At 42.3% G+C, this 12,390-nt stretch overlaps 1 long non-coding RNA gene across 1 annotated transcript in view; it reads left to right on the forward strand.

Annotated features, from left to right (window-relative positions):
* LOC137156235 (uncharacterized) overlaps window positions 1–12,114 on the forward strand; it is a 44,134-nt gene extending 32,020 nt beyond the window's left edge. The window contains exons 2-3 of the long non-coding RNA XR_010920713.1: window positions 9,032–9,216; window positions 11,473–12,114. This is a non-coding gene — a long non-coding RNA (uncharacterized lncRNA). The remainder of the gene's footprint in view (window positions 1–9,031; window positions 9,217–11,472) is intronic.
* The last annotated feature ends 276 nt before the right edge of the window (window positions 12,115–12,390 follow it).

Raw genomic sequence — 12,390 nt, forward strand, 5'->3', positions numbered from 1 at the left:
GTCTGCCTTCCAGGTCCCTTGTTTGGCAGATGCCTTCAAATTTTGAGTTGTCTTTGCAGTCTCCCCTTCTCTCTCTCCTCCATTATGTCTTCAAATCCCCATCTGAACTCCACCATCATCTCCAGCTGCATCTCTGCTCCTTGAATCTTCTCTTCTCTGAACTCTGAGACATTTTATACATGTCATTTCCATCAAGTATAATATGCAACCTGCGGTTTCTGCATTCAGTCACCTTCTCTGTCTTCTTTCCTTCTTTGCTCACCTCTCGTGCTGCCTTAGTACTCATCATCATATTTGCTTCTTGGTCCCTTGATGTTAAGAAGAAAGTATGTAAATCCCCCAAATTCCCTGCTACAACTTCCCTGTTTGCTGTTCTCTGTTTGCTAGCTCTTTCTGGCCTCTGGCCACTAACTTTAAAGCTTTTTGCCCAGGTCAGCGCTACCTCCTCACCAAGGTTCTGCACTTACCTGTCCATCAGCAGTGATCACAGAAGGAAGCTTCCAGAATACACTGACCTGGGAGGCCTTTGACTCAGTCATCATACACTGCCCTCCAACAAACTGAAAACTACAAACACATCACTGAGCAACAGACAGACAAACAAATTCACCCCCCCTCCACCCTCCGCCGCCCAGGAAAGAGGCTTGCTCCTTCCTTACCAAGGACAAGCCCCACACCAACTCTCCTGTTTGCTAGCGTTTATTTGTATAATATAGTGCAACCAGCATAGGGAGCTGCCTGCTGGCTTCCAAGCCTGAGAGTTGGAGGTAAGGGGGCAGTGAAGTGGCTTTACACATAGACATCTTCACAGTGGAAAACTGGAAAAAGTTAATAAATCAGGGGGAGTGTTGGGTGCTCTCTGCTATGGATGGGCTCCAACCAGAGAGGCTGTGGCAGGTGTGTCCAACTGAGAAGAGCTGGGATGCATGTCAGATTGAAGGGCTGTGGTGGCTGTCCTGGTAAAGGGACAAGAGAGGACAGACAGAGCCCAGCTGTGTTGGAAGATGCTGGAATGTGGTATGTGGGACATTGAGGGATGAGATGTCTTGGGATTTTAAGGACTTAGATACACTATGTGTGAGAACTGGACTGTATCTGGGAATTTTGTTAAAGATTATTTGCAGTGTTTTTGTAATAAACTGTCCCAGGCAGGGGTATTATTTGAAGCGAGAGAGCCTGGCATGGAATTACAGGGGTCTCTGAAGGGGGGAAACTGAGACAGGTGCACCTATTGTGCCACAACCTGTGACAGGAGGCACTCCACATGGGACTGTCCTATGACATAAGGGTTTTCTGGTTTTAAATTAAGAAACATATCAGACCAGTGTATCGTGGGTTCACGCAGTTTCCTGTACCAGATGCTTCAAAGGAAGATACTCCATAATTATCCACAAGAGGGATTCCTGTATCATTCCCATATGAGAAGTTGCTTCCCAATCCACATCTCCCAGTGGTTAATTTATTTCCTGAATCATGAAGTCCTATATCCCAATTTTAAAATACAATTGTATCACAATCTAACAATAGACTAGGAGTTCTTTCAGTTAAGTGACAATATGGAAACAAGAATAAATGAATATAAACTGGCCATCACAAGTTTAGGCTTGAAATTAGATGAAGATTTTTAACCAGCCGAGGAGTGAAGTTCTGGAATAGCCTTCCAAGGGGAGCAGTGGAGGCAAAAACCTAACTGGCTTCAAGTCTGAGCTTGAGAAGTTTATGGAGGGGATGGCATGAGGTATTGGTCCTGCTTGGAGCAGAGGGTTGGACTAGATGACCTCCTGAGGTCCCTTCCAACCCTAATTTTCTATTTACTGTGTTTCCCTCTTCATATATTTTTTTAAATACTGCCAAGTTCTTGACTTCAAGGATATCTTGTGTCAGTGAACTTCAAGGGTTGTGTTATATAAAATAGTATTTCCTTATCAATTTAAATTTGTGGGTTTTATTTCATTGTCTGTCCCCTTGACTTCGTATTATGAAAGAGAATGTAGAGTTATCCCACTTATTTTTCCTATGCTGTTGTCACATAGGGGTTTGGCATGTCCAGCAGGGGGTCACCCCTATTGATTTAAAGGTTTCAAGTGATAGAGAATCTACCCCATCCCTTGGTAAGCTCTGCCAGTGGTTCATGATTAATTTCACCACACCTTTCACTAACTTCCTTCAGCAGCACAGTAGAGTGGTGTAGCCCATATCACCAATGTCAGTGGATCATCCCAATAGCTGGAGCCTGCAGGGAAATGAAAGCCTGAACTTCTCTCCTCACAGGTTTTTCTGTGTGCAAGAACGGCCTTACCTAAGCTGTCACCTTATTGAGCGTGTCAGCAGTTCTTCACCGAGCAATACAGCAAGGAGTGGTTTATCAGTTCACGCCATAAGCCTGCTAGTGCTAACGGAGAATCCCAATAGGACATTTTATTGCCAGATTACAGCTATCTGTGGTATTCCTCAGAAGCCTCTACAGCAGCACATTTGCACAGCACATTTAAGAGCAAGGGAATAGTCCCTATGCTGATATCACATGGTTTCGACCTTTCGTTTGGCAAAGGACTTTCCTCAGTCAGCTATTTAAATAATGGAATTTAACACACACACCCGTATCCTGCCTAATTTCAAACAAATTAGCCTTACCTTGAGGCAAATCTCAAGAAAGAAACAACCTATACCCAAGAAAAACTTAAAATCCTGAAACACAAAATGACGCAAATTCTGAGATGTCCGTTTCCTTTACTGTGTGAGAACAGTTTTTATGTAGGTAGGTGGGAGAAGATGACTTAAGTACTTATGTTCAATGTTTCTTACATAAAGAGGATCATAAATTATGGCAGATATTAAGAGGGGAAAATAGAACATAGTTTCTCAACCGGTGATATGCATACCTCTGGAGGTACGTGAGACACAGGCAGGGGCTACGTGGCGAAGAACCCAGTGAAGGGAGGTGAGAAGCAGCTGCTGCCAACTTCTGGGGAAGCCACGTTATTTCCCGCCTGGTCCCAGCTCCCAGCTGGGAGGCGGGTGGCAGCTGCCGGCTTCTGGGGGAGGGAGCCGGAAGCTGTAGGCTTCCCACCTAGTCCCACCTCCTTGCTGAGAGGTAGATGGCAGCTGCCCCAGTCCTGGGAAGCTGGGCGGCAGCTGCCAGCTTTTTGGGATGCCGGGCGGCAGCCGCCTGCGTTCCATCCAGTCCCAGCTCCAGGTGGGAGCATGGCGGCAGCCTCCTGTGCCCTGCGAGCTGGGCTCGCAGCTGGGTGGCTGCCACCTGCATCTGGCTCTAATCTGAGAGACAGCCTCCCGCACCTGGGCTTGAAGACGGGCAGCAGCTGCCTGCCGCCTGCCCACATCCACGGGTCCCAGCCTGCATGGAAGCCTCCTTCGCCCCAGTTTGGATTGGGTAGTAGTCGCTCACTTCGCAGGCGGGCAGCCAGGTGGCAGCCACCTGCAACTTGCCCAGGTGGCGGTTCCCCTCCCTGGCTCAAAGCCCGGTGCCCAGAAAGCCAGGCGGAGAGCCCAGCAGCTTGCCCAGTACTGGAGTCAGGCTGTACAGGCAGGCTTACTTGTCAATTTCACAGCTCTAGCTGTGCAGTGAAATTGACAACTATGACAGAGGCAGATATTGTTGGAGGCCCAGTACAATCTGAGTTGCCTGAACTCTGTTCTACAGGCTTAGCATAGCATCAATTGCTTGCTTGGCTATTCTGACCCCTGTAGCATGACATCTTTCAGTTGGCAGAGACTGAATAATAGTATAGATGTCTCAGTTTCTGCATAGCACGGCACATAAGACAAAATACAGATCCTGTATGGTTGCAGCTGCACATAGATAACGGTGAGGGGAACAAGTTATCCTTGAATGTCTGGGGTACACTGTTTTATTGCCAAGGGGCATACTTTTACTCCGCCCCTCCTATCACCAGATGTTGTTTTGACGACCCCAATTATTATGGTGAGAATGGAATGTAGTTAAGGGTGGAAACCCAATGTAGGTAATTAGCATATATGATAATGAGAGAGAGATAATTAGGTGAAGGTTGTTTAAGGAAGGGTATAAGTAGTTACCGCTTAGACAAAGGGGGGTGCTCCATCAACACCTGTCTCCGCGGGAGGTGCTGCTGGTTGGACCAGACGCCACTGACTCCCTGGCGGGGACCCTGAAGAAAACCGTTTCTGTATACAGCCTTCTGAGTGACTGCTTAGCTCTCCAGGCTTAGTGAGTATGATATATTGTAATTAATTTTAGGCTTCGTATCTAACTAGTATATTTATAGAAAATCTTGCACATTAAACCTTATTGATCTGCAAATCGGGCGTACTGTGTCTCACTGGTATCCACACTGATCACAAAGTGTCCAGAACCAACAGATATTACCAGTATAAAAATATTAAGAGGGGCCCATACAGTGTGATTTGCCCCAGGCCTGCACCCCACTAGGGACAGCCATGGGGAATGCTGCTATCCACTCTGGTGGGCCACTAGTGCCTGCTCAGACCTTACAAGTTCCCAGCTGTGTGAGGAGAACAACACTTGACCCCACCATCAGGCCAGAGTGATTGGCTGGCATTGACCTTTGTTCCTATATGGAGGAAGGGGAGGAGGAAAGAGGGGAGAAATAGCAGTGGGTTTTGTGATCTGCCACAGCCACACAGCACTGCAGAACTCAAAACTCTCCTGCTTTATGAGAAATACAGTCGTCCAGTGGTAAAGGGGGAAAAGATTGTATTTCTCAGAGTGGAAAATTCAGTGTTGGAGTACTCATTAAAATTTTCAGAAGTTAGGGGGTACTTTCTACTTAAAAGGGTGAGAAACACTGAAATAGAAGATAGAAAATGGAGTCTTAAGAGCAATTAGCTAAAAGTGTATGAACAAACAACAAGATAGTCTCTAAGCATGGCTGAAGTGGGAAGGCTGTATAATGGTTTATGGGTCTGCTTAATCACCGAGGGGTTAACTGGAACAGTTAAGGAAGAGAGGTATATCACTGAGAAACTAAATGATTACTTTACTTCAGTCTTCACCACCAAGAATGTTAGGGGATTCCTATCTTGGACCTGATCTTTCCTGATAACAAATATGAGGTACTTACAGAGATTGAAGTGACAGAAGTAGAAGTGCTGGAGCAAACTGCTAACTTAAAATGCAATAAGTCACCAGACCCAGATGGTGTAAGAGTTCTGAAGGAGCTCAAGTATGAAGAAGTTGAACGCTTTAAAAAATGTTTTAATTAAAAACAGCACTCTTCCAAATGATTGGAAAGAAGCAAATGTTGTAGCATTATCTTTAATAAAAAAAAAAAATCCTGTGAATTACAGATGGGTAAGTCTTACATCTGTACCTGGCAAATTAGGTAAAATGAGGATTAAAAACAGAATACCAACACATATAGAAGATCATGGTATGATAGAGTCTAAACAGCATAGTCTGCAAAGGAAACTTGTCTCTTTAGAATTCTTTGAATATGTCAGTAAAGTAGTGAATGAAGGTGATCCAGTTGACATAATGTATTTAGACTCCCAAAAGGTCTTGAAGAAGGTCCCAGACCAGAGTATAAAGGAGCTAAGTAGTCCATGGGGTGAGAGGCAAAGCATTGTCTTAGATCAAAAACAAAGCACGGAGTAGGATTAATGGTCAACTTTCATCATGATAAAAGGCTAATAGGAGTGTATCTTAAGGCTCTGTACTAGATACTGTCTTGTTTCATATATTAATCAACTGGAAAGGCAGATGAGTAGCTAGGAAATAAATTGCAGATGAAACAGTTATTTAGGTACATCAGGACCAAAGATGACTGTGAGAAAGACTTAAACAAAGCTTAAAAGACTTAAACAAGCTCAGTGAATGGGCAACGCTATTGCAAATTAAATTTAATGTCAACAAATGCCAAATAATACACATTGGAGGGAAAAATTTGAACTGCTAGTACACTTTACAGCATTCTAAATTAACCATATCAACCCAAGAAAAGAGACCTGGGCATCGCTACTGACAGCTCAATGGAAAACTCTGTTCATTGTGCAGCTGCAGTAAAAGAAACAAACAAAAAAACCCCAAAATGTTAGGACTCATAAGGAGAATAAGACTGAAAATGTTATTATGCCTTTATAAAATCAATGGGGAGGCCTTGCATGCAATTTGTGTGCAGTACTGGTCACCCCATCTCAAAAAGGATATTACAGAACTGAAGGGGGTTCAGGGAAGTGCAATGAGTGATCAAAGGCCTACAAAATCTTTCATATGAAAAGAGATGGGAAAGATTGGAGGTGTTACCTCAGAAAGGAGATGAATAAGAGGGGACACAATAAACAATAAAAGTACATAAAATAACAAACAAAAAAACCATTGATCAGATCCAATATTCCTATGTTGTCTGCTCCCTAGAAATTTACCGTTTTTACTTATTACATTCCCTGATTTATATCGAGACCACTGAATGCCCATGAATAAGAGAGAGAATTCACTTAGTAATAAATTTCCACAATGGAAAGCCCTGTGATGATCAGGGTCCAGACAGCCCCAGGGGGAAACAGGTGGCCTGCACCCCCAAAGAATAAGCAATTGAATCAACTGGTTGTATACAATGTTACTGTGTATAAATATGTCAGGTAAGGTCTTTTGTGAAAGCTTGTAATGTTCTGAATGTAATGGTCATTAAGAGATGCATATACTGGTTATGATCATGTATGTATGCATGTATATATGTATAGAAAATTTGTAATTGTGACTGTGGTGCAACTACAACATCATTTCACACAACAAGAGGTGAAGGAATAAGAGAGGGAGGGCCATCTCCCAGTCTAGTTATTCACATGAAACCAACTTTAAGCACCCGTTCATTGTCCAACCAGGAAGACACAATGGCGAACCTTTAGAGTCAATGAAAATACATTGAAAGTAAAAAGAAAACCCCACTCTTGGAAAACTGAGAAAGGAGGAAGTTTCCCCCATTCTAAATATCCATGAGTCGTCATGCCAGGAGGAAGGGGGTGGGTATGAGGTTATGACTACACTACAGTGTAAGCCTGGGGTTAGTAGAACTCAAGCTAGTTAACCCTAGATTTCATAACCTAGAGTTTGAGTATCTGCACTCATTTATAACCCCAGGTTAGGAATTGTTGAATCCTGGAGCTCAACCCGGGGCTCCAGCATCTACGCTGCATTATATGGGCCTGAGTCCAACCACCCAATTTCCTAGTGCACTTCCAAAACGTGGCTGCTTTAGTCCTTTGTTCGTGGTGCAGTATGTGAAAACTTGACTGTCCAGAGGACCAAGAAAGTCAGCCAGTGGAGACTGTACGATATTGAGCAAGTGGAGCTGCGTCTATGCTGCACACCACTGCTTGAACCCCAGGTCTTGGCTTGACTCAGGCTTGGACTTTCCTACCTGGTGGGGTTCTGGAATTGGGTCTGTGACCTGGGTTAGTGCAATTTTTGTGTAGATGGAAGGGGAGTTATGCTTGAGCCTGAGTTAAAACTCTGGGCTCACACTGCATTGTAGACCTACCCAGAGAGAGGAAAAAAACTTTTAAAAACAGGCTTGGGTTTGAGGGTTTTTTATGAAGAAACAGAATCCACATCTAAGTGTGATGCTGTCCATGAAATATTGGATCCTCTCTAGAATAGAGGGCACACTGGAAACTGTTCAGAGGTACTAGGTTACTTGTATTACAAAAGGGAATTTAGCTAATATAAAAATGTAAAGCCTGAGGGTGCATATTTATTTATTTTCTATATAACTTCTATGTGTTTGCTTTGCCTTATTTCATCTTTGAATCTAAGGTTTTTCTTCTAAATTTTTGTTTGTTTTTATCCCAATGAAGTCTCTGGTGTGCAAATTGTGTGAAGTGGGTCCCCCAAAATGAATTGATAATTGAGGGCAAGTTTCATGCCTTTGGGAGTGACAAATCAGAGGGGAAAAGTCTGAGTATCTATTAGTTAAGAACTCTGGGTAGACAAATTTGAGGAGAGTCAGGAGCAGAAGAGGATGTTGAAGTCATCGTGATGGGGTAGACTACACCTCCTGCTGGAGGCTTCAGATCCTGTCACACCCATCCCAGGAAATGAGCAGTAAAGGAATCCTCTAAGCAGCCTAGAGTGGCTGCAGCCAATAAGAGGCTGTAAAGAGCAGCCAATCTGGGCCCGGGAGGGCCATATAAAAAAGGAGCTGCTTTGCAGCCCTGCCAGAGTCCGTTCCTTGATGGAGCCAGAAGAATGAGAGTGGTGCTCCTACTTGGACCAAAGGGAACTGTAGCACCATGGATAGCTCAGTGCTGGCAGGGACCAGGGGAACAAAGGAGAGCTCCTGGCTGGCTGCTGGGCCTGAACACAAAAGAGCCCTGAGGTAAGAGTGAAGAATTGGTGAAGGCTGGGGCTGTAGGGAAGTGGCCCAGGGGACCGAAAGCAATTTTGTTAAAGGGACATGGTGGTGCATGGCTGCTATTCTTCGGGTCCTAGGGCTGGGGCCTGTAGTAGTGGGTGGGCCTGGGTATATCCCTCCCACACACACACACACAGGCCACTGGGGAAGTGGCCTACAATTAGACAGCAATAACCCCAGAAGGGGATCTGAACTATTTTGCAGCCCAGCTGTAGAGCTGAAGCCAGAATGGCCCAGAAAGGGCAAAACCCACAGTGGAAGCCCGATGCCAGGACTGGAACTGTTTAAAGACTTCAGACTCACCTGACCAGAAAGGGTGCTCATGAGATGTGGGTGCCACACTGTTACAGTCACCCTCGTTGAGGTACAAGCATATGGTCTCCCTCTAGGCTCCTAGAAGCCAGGGAAAGACTGTATGCTGGCTATTGGTGTCAACTCTGAGTCATAGCAGCATAGTATTAAGACACACAAAGTTACAAGGTAGGCAGTGACAGAACCTTTTGCTGGTCTGGGTGATCCCCAAAACATCATAGGCACACATCAGTCTGGGCAGACCCTCATACAATTTATATATATAATTTTACAATGTTTCAGATAAAATAAAGTTTGTAGATGTCATTAATCCTGCAAACTGCAATGGTGCCACTACTGCTTTTCTACAGGTTTATGTTGTGTCAGCTTCAAAGGTCATCTCCTGGGGTCAGAGTAAGGTGTTGCAGCACTCCAGCAGAGGAAGCCTGAAATTAAAGAAGGAAGGCAAACGAGGGGGTGATAAAGAAGAATGAAATTAACCTGAGTAATGTCCAAACTGATTGATGACCTCCGTTGTAAGAAATAAAAGTAAGAGGTAAGGAACTAATTTTCTTTTTTGTACTGATAAAATGATCGCATGTTTTGCACACCCTATTAAATTTACTTTCTACATGATCTCAGAAGCAAGGGTGTCCTCATCCTCCCAAATCTGAACTTCATCAGATTAAATATGTTCTTAGCCTTTATAGTATAGTTCTTTTTTATCTAGGGGTCTCAAAGTTATTTATAAAGGTGGATTAACTTCCTTGGAAGAACAGCTTAAATAAATATGGACCTGCCATACCTTCTGATTTAACAATAGAAGGGCAAGCCATGGCAGAAAATAGATGCATAGTAAAATCTTGTATTAAAATTGGACATTAAATATTTTTATTAAGACCTCTTCTGGGAATTTAAACATTGAAGAAAGTCATAAAAATGTTTAATTTGCATTAAATTCAATCTAGAGTGAGAGACAAGTTTTAAACTCTCTCCTCACTACTTTAACTGAAAACCCTGATATTCTATTTGGTGATAGTTGAAAAGAGGTCTTTCCTTGGAACTTGGTAGGGGCAACAGCTGAACCCAGCTGTTTCAGAGGCCCAACTTCTAGATTTTAGAAATTAAATTAGATAAATTAGAAATGAATGGAGAAGACCAAAAACTACTTTCTCCATTTTGTATAAATCGGCTATATTTTGCACTTTTTATGTTCTTTTTTGAAAAATTTTAAATGGAAATATATGTTGCTTTTCTGCATTAACTATTAGTTTACCTGTTATATCTCATATGTGGTAGTATTTAGAGCAATAGAGACTTGAGAACAGATGGTTTTCCTATCTTCAGTCCACCCACCATAGAGTCAAAAATTCCTCTTCAAATGCAGGTATTGAATCTGGCGTGAGAAGGAAGGGAAGGTAGCAGAGAGAAGTGAAAGCCCCTGTGGGTGGAAGGAAGCTTTCTGGGCTCCCCATACCAATCGTCTCTCCCTTCTTAGTCCCCCAAAATAGCACATGACTAAAGCAGTTCATTCCCAACATAGGATAGCACAGTCCTCTTGCTGCCAGCTAACGAAGTAAGTAGAGCTAGGCAAAGAATTTTGGATTAATAGTTTATTTGCTGCAAAATGCAGTTTTTGTGGACTCGGAGGATAGGGATTGCCAGATTTAGTTTTCTGTGCAACTTTAATTCAGTCCCCTTGTGTACCTGAATTATGATACATTCCTGAATTATTTGATCACAGACCATTTTCCCCAAAACCTCTGTCTCATTTAGTTCTTGGGGTAGATGATGCTCAGGGAATAAATAAGAGTTAAGTAATGAATGAGGCTGCTTGTAGGAACCCTGAAATCAAGGGGCGCTGTGGCTGCCCAGCATTGCTAGATGTAAAATAGTGTGGTCTGGAGGAATGAGCACAGTTTTGGGAGGCAATAGGTCTTGAGCTGTAATCCTGGCTCTGACTGATTCACTGGATAGCCTCAGGCAGCCTCTTTGTCTCAGTTCTCCATCTGTAAAATAGAGACAATAATGCTCTCTTACCTCCCAGGGAAGGTAAATTCATTAATGTTTGTGAGGCACGTAGATACTCTGTTGATGAATGCCCTAGAAAAGAACACTTGAAACGAATACTTCTTTATGCATTTTGGATGGCATTCACTAAATCAGCCCAGGGCCACTCATTGACTGTTAGCTGTTCACTATTTTTATCTCCTTCTCACTTCCTGACCACCATCCAGCTTTGTGCACTTAGAGACAAAGGCCTTGTGGAAGAAATACATGATCATGTAATTAAAGACTGTAGCATAATGAATATGCAGGAGAGGCAGAACTAAGTTTGCACAGGCAACCTAAATTCCGGCATTTCATGACTTCCGGGTGCTTGACTATGCACTCTAAATAATGTTCTTTGAACATAGTTCTTAAATGCAATTTTAAATACGATTCACAAGGAAAGACTTATTAAATTTATTTTTGTTGAATAGTTTTCCATGCCTCTGACCTAATCAGACATTCCCAGACGAAAATGGAGTTAAGGTTGCAAATGTATTTTAGCAGAATCCAGCTAACACGTTGACTTTTTGTTGGTTATTGCATGTGAAGCTGTTGAGTGAGCCAGTAAAATTTATATAGCCACTCCTAAAGTTACACTTGGGAGAATTCTTAGATTTAGATACAATCTTAAATAGCTCAAGGGAGGCTGGGGTGTGGATAACTGAGAGAGAAAAACAAATGATATTAAGGAAAAATGTTAGAAAATCAGGATAACCTACGCATGATTGCTGAATAAAACGTAAAATGTATTTCTTCACAGGAAAACTGAAATGCTTCAGTAGTGTTACTTTGAATTTCCACCCATGCAAGTGAGAGGAGAATATGTATTAGTATATTAAGGGACCTGCACCTGCTTCCAGTGAAATCAGTGTCAAAACTGCCATTAACTTCAACAGGAACAGCATATGATGAATTCATTAAGAGTATTTCATTTTGGGCTTTTCAGAATTTATATTTACATATAGAAAATGTGTTCTGAAGCATCTCTTTACCATTGGTCAGTTTGGAATGAATGGAAGTGTTTGAAATACTGCTAGTGTATCCCCATATTCTTGAAATGATAGTGGTTTGTTTTAACTAAGAATGTAGCAGGATGTGTTATCCTGTCTTCAGTTACTTTTGGTTAAGAACAAAGATTAAAAAGAAGTTTAAGATAGGAACTCCTTGGGTTTGGGCACTTCTAAATAAACAAAACTCTGAATTTTGGGACTAAATAAATGGCATAGTAGTTTTAAAAGATACATAAATACATGCAAATGTTTAAGTAAGGGGTCTCCAAAGCTTTAGCTTGTATTAGTTCATAGCCTCTTAGCTTATTGAGATCATCCTCTGAATTTTTTATGGCAAAAATAGATCTTTCAATAATTAAAAGCATTACATTTCAATAAAAATGTGTACTGAGACAAGCACATTGCAATCCTGCTTTTGGCAGGAAAGCTTTGAGTTCTTGAATTCATAGATGTTGTATATCATTACAGCAAAACAAGATTCTGTACTAAGATCTGGGTGTGAGTGATCTGATAATGTTAGTGATAAATATTTGCCCAGTAAACAAGAGAGTCCATTTGCATTACACTGTTTCCCCATATTTAGATCAACTGCTTTGCATTATACATAAATCCTTAGTACTCCAAGAGTTAACTTGAAGAAAATAATAGCTAGATGTTTTAAGAGACAA

Source organism: Emydura macquarii, unplaced genomic scaffold (genome assembly GCF_026122565.2).
Source record: "Emydura macquarii macquarii isolate MOO-44397 ecotype Brisbane River unplaced genomic scaffold, CSIRO-AGI_Emac_v2 contig_1390, whole genome shotgun sequence".
Lineage (NCBI taxonomy): Eukaryota > Metazoa > Chordata > Testudines > Chelidae > Emydura > Emydura macquarii.